The sequence below is a fragment of the Malaya genurostris genome, chromosome 2 (assembly GCF_030247185.1).
Source record: "Malaya genurostris strain Urasoe2022 chromosome 2, Malgen_1.1, whole genome shotgun sequence".
Classification (NCBI taxonomy): Eukaryota; Metazoa; Arthropoda; class Insecta; order Diptera; family Culicidae; genus Malaya; species Malaya genurostris.
In genome coordinates, this window is record NC_080571.1 from 118190477 (window position 1) to 118207073 (window position 16597).

Here is a 16597-nt window from a genome sequence, read left to right on the forward strand (position 1 = left end):
AAATGAAATAATCGACATTAAAATTCTGAATGCGGCTATTTTTATAGCCGTTAGGACCGCCCATTAGTGAGAAAGCTACAAACGAAATCACATAAAAGGAAATCTCTTAACAAAAATTCAATCAGTTTGGATTCAATCGCCACTGCGAGCAGATGTATTGTGTGTCGTTTGCAAAGCTAATTTCGCTTCCGACAAAAACGATTACGTCACAGCTGCCAGTCGTTTGCATTGGTGAATAAACAACGAAAAGAGGACAACGGTGGAGAGCATCACACAAAATCAGCCGTTCTAATGGCTCTAAAAGTTTTCTAAAGAACTATTAGGATTTGTTGTTCGCAAATTGAAGGTAAATATCCTCAGTTTAGTGCAAATCTAGAACTGTTTGGTTTGATTCGTGCACTTTTCGCTGTGTGAAATTCACAGTAATCGAGATCAAGTGAAGCTTTCTTTGTTTTTGCGAAAAATGTGAAAAAGGGGAATGCGTGCATAATTCATACAATTGATATTCGGAAGTGTTAAGGAACATGTCAGTTGTTTTCGTATTCACGACATCCAGTTATGTCTCTGACATTACCCACCCGCCTTTTTTTTTCGCTTTTTTATTCAATAATCAATGTTGCTAACTACTTTTCGATACACTCCTTATATACAACAGTGGTGTACAGGCGCGTACCCAGAAAAAAATTTCGGGGGGTGCTTCAGAACATGTTGATCAATTTCCATACAAATGGAACTTTTTATATAATTATTTGAAATTTTTTCATTGTGGAGTCGTTTGTTGAAAATTATTCATTTTATTTTTTACTTATTTGAAAAAAAGAGTTTACATAATATAATACTTTTTTGAGTTTCGGAGGGGGTTTGAACCCCTAAAACACCCCCCTGTATACGCGCCTGGTGGTGTATATACATATGTGAAAGAGAAGAACTCTCGTTGAAGTTGTCAGTTCGAGGGGAGAAATTTTGCTTGCTCTTCGTCACACAGAGAAGATGGACATCTCTGCAGGGATGTCACTTCCGGTTCGGAGCTATACTGGTATAAGTGAAAAAACCGACAAAACGCTCTTATTTCTTCGTTCAATTTTCTCATAGTTGGGTGAGCCAATTTTAACCAACTTAAGCATGTTTGAAAGCTACTAATAGGCTGTGAATCAAGTTAAAAAATCAATTGGTTGTTACTTCCGGTTCCGAATGTTTTTTCTCCGCTTAATTTTCTCGGAGTTGTCTGAACCGATTTCTACTAGCTTACGCTCGTCTGAAAAGCTACTTCTCGAGAGGTGAATCAAATTCGAAGATCTATTGACTGTCATATTCGGTTCCGGGGCTGTAATAGCAAAAGTGACGTTACCGACAAAATCTTTCCGCTCAATTTTCTCGAGAATGGCTATCCGATTTCAACAAACTTATTTTTTCTGCACATTTTTTCAGAAAGTATAAAATGATCAAGTTCACATGTATTATTGCAGATACTTTTAGTTTCAAGAATGATGTCGAATATGCGACGTAAGCGTTCTAAACTAACCGAAACAATCTGAATAAATTTGTGTTCTAGGTCAGCCCAAATTTGTGTCCAGTTTAACATAATAATTTCTAGTATCTTTTCGTCTCGGATTGGTGATTTAATGCATAAGGCGCTGGTATTACAAGCCAGTATGTATGTTCGAGTCTCTACCTGGAAGGATTCTTAATGTCAGTGGGATCGTAGCAGTTAGTTCTATATTATACCACCTTATAACTAATCCGCTGGCATACAGATCTCTTACCGAAAACAATGTGAACCTTGGAATTGTTTTGGAAAATTCGACTGATATCTATACAGCAATCGATTGTTTAAATCATGACCTGATTGAAGTTAGCAGTCTATCAGTTCCAAAAGCTCAAACTAAATTTTAATTCTCCTATCATCGACAATCTTCAACTGCTCCTTCGTCGAAATCAATATCAACATTCTATGGGCCTTCAAAAGAAAATTAAACACAAATTTACTGATCATATTAAACCATATTCTAAACCTTTCTAAAATTATTTACAAGTTCACAGAAACCAGTCTCAGATCTCCAAGAAGGAAATTGAATACTCCCTGCAAACGGTGGATAAGGTCAAAGTCTTTTCATTTGATTTTTCAATTTTGTGAGTTCCATTGAAATCAATATCTCACACAAATATGAGCCTAACATAAGTATTGTCTAAATATGACGTTACAGATATAAATTATAATGAAGTTTAAAAACATGACGGCACATAATATTTTTTGATAATTTTCCAGATGGCGGCCCCACGCAAGCAAACCGTTTGCCCGGTGTGCCCGTTGAGAGAATCGTTTCGGCTTTCTGAATTATGCAAGAAAATCTTCGGCTTAGCTGCCTGACTGTTCACAGTCAACAAAACTAAAATCAATTCTCAATTTTTGATAGCTGCTCATTTTCTCTAGGTATTTCTACTACAATTGTAACACTAATAGACGAAGCAGTTTTTCAGGTCGGAATGAAATTATTTTCTAAATATACTAAACGTTAGAATTCTTACCAAATACTTTGTACCACAATAATAACAGAAAACTCTAAAAACTGGTAAAAAATTAGATCAGCGAAAAAGAACGAACAAATGTGATCACGAAAGACAGTTGTTGGTAGAGGAATGAAAAAATCAGCTGTTTTTCAAAGTAGGGCGAATCCTACAAAAGCAAAAAAATCGAGTTACTCTCTCCCACCAATAAATGCTTCAAAATCCTACAATTTTGCCTAAAAATACGGTTTCTAAAAAAATCTTAATTTTTGTGATACAAAGAACTGTAAAGGGTGAAACTGTCATTCCATTTGTTTATGTTAGTTTCGCCCTCCGTGTTCCATGCCAACAAACAGAGTGATACTTTAATTGCTAGTAAGGAAGGTGAAACTATTTATTTTCTTTATTTTAGATGGTTTACGAACATTTTACTACTGGAAGTATTAAATGAGACATGAGCATGAACTTAGCGAGGCACCCCTCACCGATGATAACGCAAATAGGTGAATAATTTGTTGCTAATTTGTTGCTAATTAGTTACGGTAATTTTGAATTTGTTGCTCAATTTTTTTAAAATTTTTTTGAGTACTTCGCTAAGTTCATATGAAGTTAGCGAAGCCCCCCTCCAATATATGCTTCAAAACAAATCGAAGCCCAGTGAATAATTTGTTGCTAATTTGTTGCTAATTAGTTACGGTAATTTTGAATTTGTTGCTCAATTTTTTTTAAATTTTTTTGAGTACTTCGCTAAGTTCATATGAAGTTAGCGAAGCCCCCCTCCAATATATGCTTCAAAACAAATCGAAGCCCAGTGAATAATTTGTTGCTAATTTGTTGCTAATTAGTTACGGTAATTTTGAATTTGTTGCTCAATTTTTTTTAAATTTTTTTGAGTACTTCGCTAAGTTCATATGAAGTTAGCGAAGCCCCCCTCCAATATATGCTTCAAAACAAATCGAAGCCCAGTGAATAATTTGTTGCTAATTTGTTGCTAATTAGTTACGGTAATTTTGAATTTGTTGCTCAATTTTTTTTAATTTTTTTGAGTACTTGGCTAAGTTCATATGAAGTTAGCGAAGCCCCCCTCCAATATATGCTTCAAAACAAATCGAAGCCCAGTGAATAATTTGTTGCTAATTTGTTGCTAATTAGTTACGGTAATTTTGAATTTGTTGCTCAATTTTTTTTTAATTTTTTTGAGTACTTCGCTAAGTTCATATGAAGTTAGCGAAGCCCCCCTCCAATATATGCTTCAAAACAAATCGAAGCCCAGTGAATAATTTGTTGCTAATTTGTTGCTAATTAGTTACGGTAATTTTGAATTTGTTGCTCAATTTTTTTTAAATTTTTTTGAGTACTTCGCTAAGTTCATATGAAGTTAGCGAAGCCCCCCTCCAATATATGCTTCAAAACAAATCGAAGCCCAGTGAATAATTTGTTGCTAATTTGTTGCTAATTTGTTGCTAATTAGTTACGGTAATTTTGAATTTGTTGCTCCATTTTTTTTAATTTTTTTGAGTACTTCGCTAAGTTCATATGAAATTAGCGAAGCCCCCCTCCAATATATGCTTCAAAACAAATCGAAGCTCAGTGAATAATTTGTTGTTAATTAGTTACGGTAATTTTGAATTTGTTGCTCAATTTTTTTAAAATTTTTTTGAGTACTTCGCTAAATTCATATGAAGTTAGCGAAGCCCCCTCCAATATATGCTTCAAAACAAATCGAAGCCCAGTGAATAATTTGTTGCTAATTAGTTACGGTAATTTTGAATTTGTTGCTCAATCTTTTTTAATTTTTTTTGAGTACTTCGCTAAGTTCATATGAAGTTAGCGAAACCCCCCTCCCAAATATGCTTCAAAACAAATCGAGGCCCAGTGAATAATTTGTTGCTAATTAGTTACGGTAATTTTGAATTTGTTGCCCAATTTTTTTTAGTACTTCGCTAAGTTCATATGAAGTTAGCGAAGCCTCCCTTCCAAATATGCTTCAAAACAAATCGAAGCCTAGTGAATAGTTTGTTGCTAAATAGTTGCGGTAATTTTGAATTCGTTGCTCAATTTGTATTATTTTTTCTCCCGCGAATAAAGTTTGTGCGCGTTTTTGAATTACAATTTTCTCTGCTTCTTTCATTTTCCAGAGGGTTTGAAACAATTCAAGTAAATGTATTGTTAACTAATAATATTTTTGCCTTTCTCTTATAGAAAGGTTATGCAATCACTGTGAAAACCGACTTTTGAACCGAGGCCCGGATGGTCGAGTGTCATATACCATTCGACTCAGTTCGTCGTGATCACAAAATGTCTGTGTGTGTTTGTGTGTGTGTGTGTGTGTGTGTGTGTGTGTGTGTGTGTGTGTGTGTGTGTGTGTGTGTGTGTGTGTGTGTGTGTGTGTGTGTGTGTGTGACAAATAGTGTCACTCAATTTTCTCAGAGATGGCTGAACCGATTTTCACAAACTTGGATTCAAACGAAAGGTCTTATAGCCTTATACAAGACAAAGTTCCTGAGTTTCATATGGATCCGACTTTCGGTTCCGGAATTACAGGGTGATATGCACCAAAAAAAAAAGAAAAAAATAGTCACACACGTTTCTCAAAGATGGCTGAACCGATTTTCACAAACGTAGATTTAAATGAAAGGTCTTATAGCCTTATACAATTTTCCTGAGTTTTATTTGGATCCCACTTCCGGGTCCGGAATTACAAGGAAATATGTGAAAATTTATGAAAAAATATGCAATCAATTTTCTCGGAAATTTCTTGACCAATTTTCACAAACTAAGAAGGAAATAAAAGGTCTTGAAATTCTATAAAAAGTCCCCGAAAAGTTTATCCAGATCCGACTTCCGGTTCCGGTATTACAGTGCAATTGGTGAAAATTTTCAATTTCATGGGTATTTTTTCACAAGCAATGGCGAAACGAGGTGCACATTTTTATAAAACTTACTGCTAAATTCATCTAGTTGACGGATCTTATTAGTTAGTGATTATATAAAACTACTTTGGGACTACGAGTCCCCGGTTTCCGCTTCCGAAAGCACCGGTAATAGTGATGAAAATCTCCAAAAACGGAACTCCCGTCGATTTCTCAGCAACGGTTAAGCCGTTTTTCACGATTCATGATTCAAATTAAAGCTCTCATTGTCTTCAAATATACTGTGCCATTTCATCCTGATCCGACTTCCGGTTCCGAAATTATAGGGCGATAAGTGTCAAAACATTCAAATTCAAAATGATGATGCAGGGGAACGGGTATAGCGTGATGGGTAAGTCGATACCTTTGACGCTGCCCACCTGGGTTCGATTCCCAACCCCGAACATAGGGTCTGAAAACTTTTCTGGTCCGAAGAGGTGAATGACAGCAATGTTAAAACCTCTATAATCGAAAAAAATGACGATGCAAAAGTGGTACGCGACGGTACGTGCGGCTTTGCTCCATTCACAGCGTGCTTTGTTCAATTTCGTATAGCGTGCAGGGTTGCCACATTAAAATTTATATTTTTCAGGTGAAAAATATGTAAATTTTTAATCCTTTTATTCAATTTGTACCTACTTCTTAATGTTATTACAAGATCATGATAAAGATGTTTTTCAATAAAAGTGCACTTATTGCCTTTCTCATAAAGAAAGTTTATACAATTACTTGAAAAATTGACCAGTGGAAATTGACCCGAAAGGCTAAGTGTTCTATACAATTCGACACAGTTCATCGAGCTGAGCGATGTATGTGGGTGTGTGGGTCAAATAATGTCACTCATAAAATAATCTCGTAGCCCTGTAGGTTGCTATTGAATTTCACACCGTCATTTAGAACGTCGAAGGGTAAAATTCTTCTAGATTTGGCTTTAAACTGATTCAATTTGTAGGCTATATTAGTTACTTACTAAACGAACCGACTTTGGTTATACTGGTTCCAAGTTCCTGGTTCCAGAAGTACCAGAAGTAGTAGTCAAAAAGTTTAAAACGAGACTCACTCAATTTTCACAGAGATAATTTGATCGATTTCCACAAACAGGCTCCAATAAAAGTTCCTACAGCCTTATAGGTTGCTGTTTAATTTCATCCGGGTCTGATTTCTGGTTCCAGATCTATAGGATAAAGTGTGTTTAATCATTTAGTGCGACGATGCAAAATAAAGAAAAATTCTTATCAACTTGACATAACTGTTTACAATTTGAAAAGGTTATGTTAGTTTATACCCAAAGAAAGTTTCTAATTTTATTCAAGATTGGAAAAAAAATATCTTCACAAAATCTTCTGGTGATATTGTTGAAAATATTAGTAATATTAGAAAGGCATCATTACACCACTATGTGGATTAAAACAGGTTTTTCAAATTGAATGTACTGTGAAATCGTTTGCCAAGAAATTGACAGTAACGCACAAGTAAAATATTTGTTCTTTTTATCAAAATATTGATTGAAATAAACTAATCCATTGAGAAATATTTTTTGTCATGTTTTGTAGATTCTTCAAGCAGCAATATTTGCTAGATCAAAGCAAATTTTCTTTTGTCACTTTTGTCGTTCAGTCCGTCAGTTTTCTTTTGATCAGAATAATGGGCCTCCATGAAAAAAAAACGGATGAAACTGACATGAAGACAAAACGCAACACTTAATAGTCACCACACACGCTCAGTTCAGTTAATCGTTCAGTTTTTCATTCCGTCCAAGGTTCATTTGGACTGTCCGGGAAACTGAAAGTGTTTATGTTTATGTTTATGGATGTAGAAATGTCGATCGAGCAATCGAATAATAATCCAGATACTCGAATAATATTAAATCGATTAGATTGAAACTAATATCGATTATTAAACTAGTCGAATGATTCGATTCGAATTCGATAATAATAATAATAATTGAATAAATTATCGAGTATTGGATAATTAATCGAGTATTCGATTATTATTTAATCGATCAATTTGAAAATTTTGCTCAATTTAAAAACTAATCTAGCAATTCTCAATTTCCGGACACCCGACTGTGCTCAACTTCACACTCAATAGGTACACAATACAACATTCAAATATCTTCAGACAGAGTTGCACAAGTCTGTAAATCCGAAAAAAAAATCATTTCTCTATAAAGTATAAAAAACAAAACTGACTTAGCGAGTAAAAAAATGTTAATTTTGATAAAAGTCTGCAGAAAAAATCAAAGAGTTGAGAAAATGTTATTGAAACATTCAATGGTTTTAGAATGAGAAATTCAATGAGCGTTCAATATTCGCATCTTCATATCTCACTATAAAATGACGAAAGTAAATGTTTCATCATCAACAATCGGAATAAACAAAATATAATTTCAATTCCATATACTTTCAAAATTTTACCCTCGTAAGTTTACGTGGGATATCAGCATTTAAGTTTCAATCTTAAGCCATCTCAAGCCAAGTCTCAGTCGGCAGTTGCTCTCGTATGCAATTTTGGTTTTCAGTGCTGCATTGGTCTGGTGTCGATTACTTTAAATGATACAACTTTGTCCACCAACAGCGAAATTGATCAATCGTCGTATGGATTTATAATAACACTAACTGACCCGTCGAACTTCGTCTCGTCAGAAGAATTGTCAAAAGACTAAGTGGTCAACGTTTCTCTGCATTATTTTTCTGATTACTCAACCTACAATCAACGGAATTCTACACACGTTCGCTTTAGCTCCAAAAGAAGAAACATCACCAAAGATTAATGTGAAAATATGAAATAATTCTGTTAAGCGAAAATTGAACAAAAGCACAGATTTCTATTCTGAACAGTCCGTTTTATGGAATTACTCATACGTTCACCCGACAGAACAAACTTTGAAGCAGTTTATTATACAGAAAAATTTCTATTTTTGTGTTCGGTAGTAATTTTTGCAGCAACGATCTGTAAAATATTATTTTTACTGAAAGATACGTAAAATTTATCCAACTTCTATGTAAAAGTTACGGTTATTTGTTATTTACTGATACGGTCTATGAACTCTGAAATGCCATTTCTCTTGACGAACTCAGTGAAAGTTCTACCAATATTCGGAAAATTAATAAAAAATAATGAAGAATTTCAGTAACCATCACTATACATTCAGCAGAAATACAGATCTGTCAAATAACATAATTTTTGGACGTAAAAATGTGAAAATTTCTAGATTTTGCAGAGAAAAAATAGTGGTGCGAATTGATTGCTAGAAAAATAGATAATACTGATTCCTAGCGGTAATTTTTCATTTAGTGAATATATTCAAAAAGCCTTTTAAAAATTTTTATTTCAGTACTCTAAAAATATGAAGGGTGATCCCATATTCTACTGAATTGCATCCGAAAGATATCTGATCATTTTATTTCAATAAATTATTTCTGGAAAGCAAATGTAATTCAATGCATTTTTCACACGCAAATAAATTCATTAATCGGATGGAAATATATTTAGAAAACTAAATTGCTTCTTCCTTTTCCAGATCTATAATACAATTTACTAAAAAACAGTAATACTTCACGGGTTAAGTCGTTTACATATTTTTAGAATTGTGAAGTCATTAGAATTATGACAGATCGAAGTTCAGTGGAACTGTTGATCATTCAGCAAATAAAACTTTTACTGAACGGATTACCGAATATTCAGCTGTTTGAAAGTCAGTAAAACTGTACCGACATCCGTAGAAATAATTCGGTGTGTACAGCTATTAAGCAGTGAGAAATTTTTCTCAGAATCTGTTCTGTACGTTCAAGTTATCAAAAAGTAATGCGTATTTTAGAGCTCTAATAAAATGGATATTTTCAGGTACTGTGGAACTTTTGATTGCTTGGAGACGACGCTTAAATTGTAATTTGATATTGATCTTACCAGTTTGAACATTCTTCACAGAATATGCAACATGAAATAACAGTCTCAATTCATTATGGTAATCATCTTGAACATTGATATCTAATAACCACTCACTGTGTGCGCTTAGTCTTATCTAAATCATTAGAAAGAAAAATGCAAGGAAAATCTCTTAGTTTGACCTTAGCGCTTCTACAGCACAATCTTTTCATTGATTCGTTAAAAAAATTTCAGATTGGTTAATCTTGCCATTCTCCATTCCCATCTCCATTGAACACAATTCATCAGCTGGTAAATGATATCAAAACTTCTTCTCCTACCTACAACGGTTTTCTAGAGTCATTTATGTCGTTTTCGCTTGATGCCAAACCTAACCCAGTTTCATCTCTAACTTCTGTCAAACCGTTTGTTTGAAGTCAGTTTCGAACCTAGTTTCAACGTTCGACGTTCGTTTGAACTGAAAATCGAATCAGTTTCGAACCTGGTTTTTAAATCAGTTTTACTCAAACCCCCCGTTGCTATGTGCGAAATCAACACAGTTTCGTGAAGTGTTTGTTTGATGAAACTACCTTGGGTCAGTTTCAGTTTTTTCAAGCGAAAACGACATTAGTAAGCAATAATTTTGATACCCATTTAAGCACGTGGTTCGAAATGACGAATCACATCCATCAAGTATGCATGTGAAATCTCCACACAAAATATCTCGTTGCGCGCCAAACAATATTTTAAACTATCTAGTATTCCTTTCTTCGATGGCCAAACATTTATGCAACTCGTTATGCGCCAAACACCTTTCGATGATCTAGCAATTATTGGCGACTTTTTCAGTGGAAAATCCCATTATCAATGCAAAACAACTTTATGGATTTTTCTCACTTTTCCGGTAAGTTTCCTAATTTTTCTTATGTACGAACCCGGTGGGGGTAAAAACTGATCAAATAAAAAAAGAATCATGTAAATCCATCCATGAACGGATGGATCCATACGTGATGCAATTACAAAGAATGATCTCTGCATTTTTATATATATATAGATTCGGCGGACAAGAGTTTAATGAATTGATTACGGAATCCACGAGACTAAGAAGAGATTAAAAAGGAAACTAAAAATATCACGTCATCAATGTTCTTAAACCGCAAGTCTGGACGGAAATTATATCGAAAAAAAATTATGATGATCATCGACTACTCCACGGATATCATTTTGAAAGCAGTTACGTTAGTCAGGAGAGACTATCAGGTGGATTTACATGTGCGATAAAATTTCTTCAATCTTATTTCCAATATAAAATTTACGATCAACTTACGACAAAAATGAGATAATTGTTTATCCACTCCCCTTTTTTTAATTTTCGGGTTGGTATTGCTGATTGGATTGTCAAGCTACCATTAGCAGAAAAACCTGTTTTAATACAATGTGGTGTAATGATACCTTTCTCATGTACATATAATATTGTGGTATTCAATTCAAAAAATTTCTCTTCGATTTTTGAAAGAAACCAAGAGATTGTTTGTGCATAACATACAGAATAAAACAGTACTTTGATTGTCTAAGTCATCGTTAAGAAAACGAAGTGGGTTTACTATTATATGCACTTTCGGCACCGGAACCCGAGAACCGGTATAATCAAAGTCGGTTCGTACGGCCACCAACTAACATGACACACAAACTCTTCTAGTACGCACTCTAAATTACGATTTAAATGTTTGTTGCATCCGAAAATATTTTAAGTGACGGTGTACAATATTGAACACACTTTACCCTATAACTCCGGAGCCGGAAGTCGGATCCGGATGAAATTCAGGAACCACGAGATCTTTCATTTGAATCTAAATTTGTCAAAATCGGTTCAACCATCTCCGAGAAAACCTCTTGAGATTATTTGACACACACACACACACACACACACACACACACACACACACACACACACACATAAAGACACACAAAGACATTGCTCAGCTCGATGAACTGAGTCGAATGGTATATGACACTTGGCCAATTTTCACTAGTCGGTTTTTCAAGTGATTGCATAACCTTTCTATATGAGAAAGGCAAAAATATTATTAGTTAACAATACATATACTTGAATTGTTGAAAACCCTCTGGAAAATGAAAGAAGCAGAGAAAATTGTAATTCAAAAACGTGCACAAACTTTATTCGCGGGAGAAGAATAGTTCATATGGAGAAGAATAGTTCATATGAAGGAGAAGAATAGTTCATAAGTACTCAAAAAATAATACAAATTGAGCAACGAATTCAAAACTACCGCAACTATTTAGCAACAAACTATTCACTAGGCTTCGATTTGTTTTGAAGCATATTTGGAAGGGAGGCTTCGCTAACTTCATATGAACTTAGCGAAGTTATAAAAAAATAAGAAAAAAATTGAGCAACAAATTCAAAATTACCGTAACTAATTAGCAACAAATTAGCAACAAATTATTCACTGGGCTTCGATTTGTTTTGAAGCATATATTGGAGGGGGGCTTCGCTAACTTCATATGAACTTAGCGAAGTACTGAAAAAAATTTTAAAAAAATTGAGCAACAAATTCAAAATTACCGTAACTAATTAGCAACAAATTATTCACAGGGCTTCGATTTGTTTTGAAGCATATATTGGAGGGGGGCTTCGCTAACTTCATATGAACTTAGCGAAGTACTCAAGAAATTAAAGAAAAATTGAGCAACAAATTCAAAATTACCGTAACTAATTAGCAACAAATTATTCACTGGGCTTCGATTTGTTTTGAAGCATATATTGGAGGGGGGCTTCGCTAACTTCATATGAACTCAGCGAAGTACTCAAAAAAATTTAAAAAAATTGAGCAACAAATTCAAAATTACCGTAACTAATTAGCAACAAATTAGCAACAAATTATTCACTGGGCTTCGATTTGTTTTGAAGCATATATTGGAGGGGGGGCTTCGCTAACTTCATATGAACTTAGCGAAGTACTCAAAAAAATTAAAGAAAAATTGAGCAACAAATTCAAAATTACCGTAACTAATTAGCAACAAATTATTCACTGGGCTTCGATTTGTTTTGAAGCATATATTGGAGGGGGGCTTCGCTAACTTCATATGAACTTAGCGAAGTACTCAAAAAAATTTAAAAAAAATTGAGCAACAAATTCAAAATTACCGTAACTAATTAGCAACAAATTAGCAACAAATTATTCACTGGGCTTCGATTTGTTTTGAAGCATATATTGGAGGGGGCTTCGCTAACTTCATATGAACTTAGCGAAGTACTGAAAAAAATTAAAAAAAAATTGAGCAAGAAATTCAAAATTACCGTAACTAATTAGCAACAAATTAGCAACAAATTATTCACTGGGCTTCGATTTGTTTTGAAGCATATATTGGAGGGGGGCTTCGCTAACTTCATATGAACTTAGCGAAGTACTCAAAAAAATTTAAAAAAAATTGAGCAACAAATTCAAAATTACCGTAACTAATTAGCAACAAATTAGCAACAAATTATTCACCTATTTTCGTTATCATCGGTGAGGGATGCCTCGCTAAGTTCATGCTCATAAATGAGACGATAAAATTACCCGCAGATTTATCTTAGTCACAAAAACCAACCAATTTCACAAAAAATGCGCAAGGGCGTAACTTCATAATTCACATAGGAATCATAAAAGTAAACAAATCGAAAAAGAGCTAGGCTCTTTATGTTGATCTACTCTGTTGGTATAGAAGGAAAGATGCCAGATTTAAATAAATATCTTTTCTACTCAAGTAAAAGAAATCAATTTTTTATAACTAATATGTAGTTTAATTATAAACAACAAGTGGATTACCGCTAAAAATGTAACTTTCTCGTGGGAAAATTATTGTAACTCACTTCCTCGTCATTATAGATATATATATATATATATATATATATATATATATATATATATATATATATATATATATATATATATATATATATATATATATATATATATATATATATATATATATATATATATATATATATATATATATATATATATATATATATATATATATATATATATATATATATATATATATATATATATATATATATATATATATATATATATATATATATATATATATATATATATATATATATATATATATATATATATATATATATATATATATATATATATATATATATATATATATATATATATATTATATATATATATAAATATATATATATATATATATATATATATATATATATATATATATATATATATATATATATATATATATATATATATATATATATATATATATATATATATATATATATATATATATATATATATATATATATATATATATATATATATATATATAATATATATATATATATATATATATATAATATATATATATATATATATATATTATATATATATATATATATATATATATATATATATATATATAATATATATATATATATATATATATATATATATATATATATATATATATATATATATATATATATATATATATATATATATATATATATATATATATATATATATATATATATATATATATATATATATATATATATATATATATATAATATATATATATATATTATATATATATATATATATATATATATATATATATATATATATATATATATATATATATATATATATATATATATATATTTCGGCCTGTTATGCTTCGGCTTTCCGAAATTTCGGCTTTATGTGGTAGATAAGAACATCGTCGGCCTTATGTATTTCGGCCTTTCGTTATTCCGCCTTTCGTATTTCGACCTTTTTTTAGACTCCCATTTGAATCCTCTCCAAATCACCATGATGCGTCCAATGAAAAGCCGCAAATTCTTTCGCGATAATCGCGTATATTAGTTAGCCGTAGCAAACCTGCTGTTTCAGGTACTATGTGTGCTATCTGTGGAATAATTGCATACAACTGATTGGTGCATATCAGCAATTGCTACACAAATCATAACCTTACTAGAAGTCTATTTTTTCAAGTTTGTAATTTAAGGACAAATAAATTAATGTTATCAACGAACATGGCAAACATTCAAAATTCTGTTTACCACAAAATAACAATGAACAACAATGAGCCATATTTTGTTTAAAATCGTTTTAGGAATGTCTGTTTTGCGTTCTTAAATGGAACGTTTCACTTTCCTTCTTGTCGTTCACTCTATAAATAATCGTTTTCGCTTTTCATTCCAGAGCGATTAGAGTGCGTTTACAAAATACAGACTACCGTCATTTTATAACAATGAGGGATTATTTTATTCCTGTAAATGAAAACATTCAACTCATTCTTCTTATTTGGCTAACGTTTCCGCTAGCTGATTCCTAGCTCTTTGAATTAATTAACGGGATTATGTTTTTCATTCTTTGTACAAAACGATCGAGTAGGACCAGACTGGCTACGACTATATTCCATTTAGCCTTCCAATGCGAATCTACAAATTATAATTTTATTTCGAATTTAGTATCCAGAAAGTAAGCGACTATATGGGATTCACACACACACACACAAACCATCAACATATTCCTAACATGGATAACACTGTTGGTTGACGTCTAGTTTGAATTAATTAACGGGATTACCTGCTTCTCAATATCTAATCGAAACGTGCCGTTTTTGTGGAAATGTGTTCAATTTTACCTGAATTTCCAAAAAGAACCCAAATCCAAATTTCCAAAGTAAACCCAAACAAACTCTCAAATAATCAAACAATCTACTGAACGTGATTTCACTTAGCTGAGAAAATAATGTAAACAATTATAATTGTGCAAATTGTACGAATGTAAAAAACATCAACCATACCAAGTTCACTCATTTTAAATTACGGTATAGCGCATATGAGTATCGCTCCGCTGAACAACATCATTCCGAATAGTTTAAGAAAAAATAAAACATATTTTGATGTACGTACCTACATATCGATAAGTATATAGTCTGGCAGATGATTGAAAATCTTATTCAATGGATGAGATGTAAAAAAAAACGAAAACGGAAAGGAGTACACCTACTGACCTATTAATTTATACGTATAATCCATTAACTTGTGTAATCCAGGAAAGTAAACACCATTTCTGCACCGGATTCTTCACGTTCTTATTTGCTTGTATTAACCAACATCTTCTCAGTAGACCACAAATAACTTCCATTAAAATCGAATTTTCATTCAAACGCAATGTACGGTTTGCGTTAAAAAGCAGCACTATCACAAATGACACACATACAACTATTGCATCAACCGAACAGCACTAACACTTTTTTTTTCAATAAAAAGTAACTCTTCCGACTATTGCCATGTTCTTCTCACAAACGATCTTGCTGGTGTCGTCTTTTTTGCACATAAAATTGTAAAAATAAAATCACAAAATTCTTGTAAGTTGACGGGTGCACATCTGAAATAAATCTACCTTCTTGTACATCGGCTTACCATTGCGTCAAAAAGAAGAGATACTATTGAAAAATCGCGACAAACAATGATATTTTAATCGATTTCTGCCAGCAGCCAGACTGGAAAAAATACTTTTTGACACGAACAAATACAACCTACACTCCCAAAATTGCACTGCACAACATCGTCGACGAACAGCTACTGATTGATGTGAGTCTCGTACACAGTTCGTGATGCTTTGTGGAATTGGATTATGTTGGCCAGAATGAGATAACATGATTTTAGTTGTCCAGCTGTCTTAATGCACTGTACAAAAAATCTTACATAATATTGAACATTTCTTGATTTCTCACGGAAAAAAATCAACTACTTATTTTACAATATCGCGTTTTTTTAATATTGTAGTTTTCAGCGTGCAATCGCCGCATAATAGCGAAATAATGAGCGTCAGAATCACAGATGCCATGTTGCAGATTTGCATGTAAATTTGCCGATTTCTTTTGTAAGCAGACTGCAATTTTGCAGAATTTTCACAGGTCTTTGAAACTTTTATATATGTACAGTCGTCCAAGTGCAAAACCAGAACAATCCGCGTCACCAGTGTTTTTGAATTAAAAACGGCATATGTGTGCCACTCTGTGCCCCATGAAACAGCTGGAAACACTGTTTTGACGCAGGTAGTTTATGTCAAGGTATCGAAATTTAATTTTTTGACAAAATTGACTTCATCTATTGCAAACTTAGCAGCAAGGAGAGAAACAAATTTTAATCCCCTTGTGTTTATTTTACCGTTGACATAAGAATGTTTAGCAGTGCAGGCAACATGATGAAAACAGCTACTTGTCAAAACTGAGCCCTTTGTGTGCCGCAACTG

The 16597-nt window shown here is 32.6% G+C and overlaps 1 protein-coding gene across 3 annotated transcripts in view; it reads right to left on the bottom strand.

Moving 5' to 3' along the window:
- Positions 1-15910, bottom strand: part of LOC131433056 (uncharacterized) — a 53886-nt gene extending 37976 nt beyond the window's left edge. For all 3 annotated transcript variants that reach the window (XM_058599805.1, XM_058599806.1, XM_058599804.1), the window contains exon 1: positions 15351-15910. The gene's annotated coding sequence lies outside the window, so the exon portion shown is untranslated. The remainder of the gene's footprint in view (positions 1-15350) is intronic.
- Between the last annotated feature and the right edge of the window lie 687 nt (positions 15911-16597).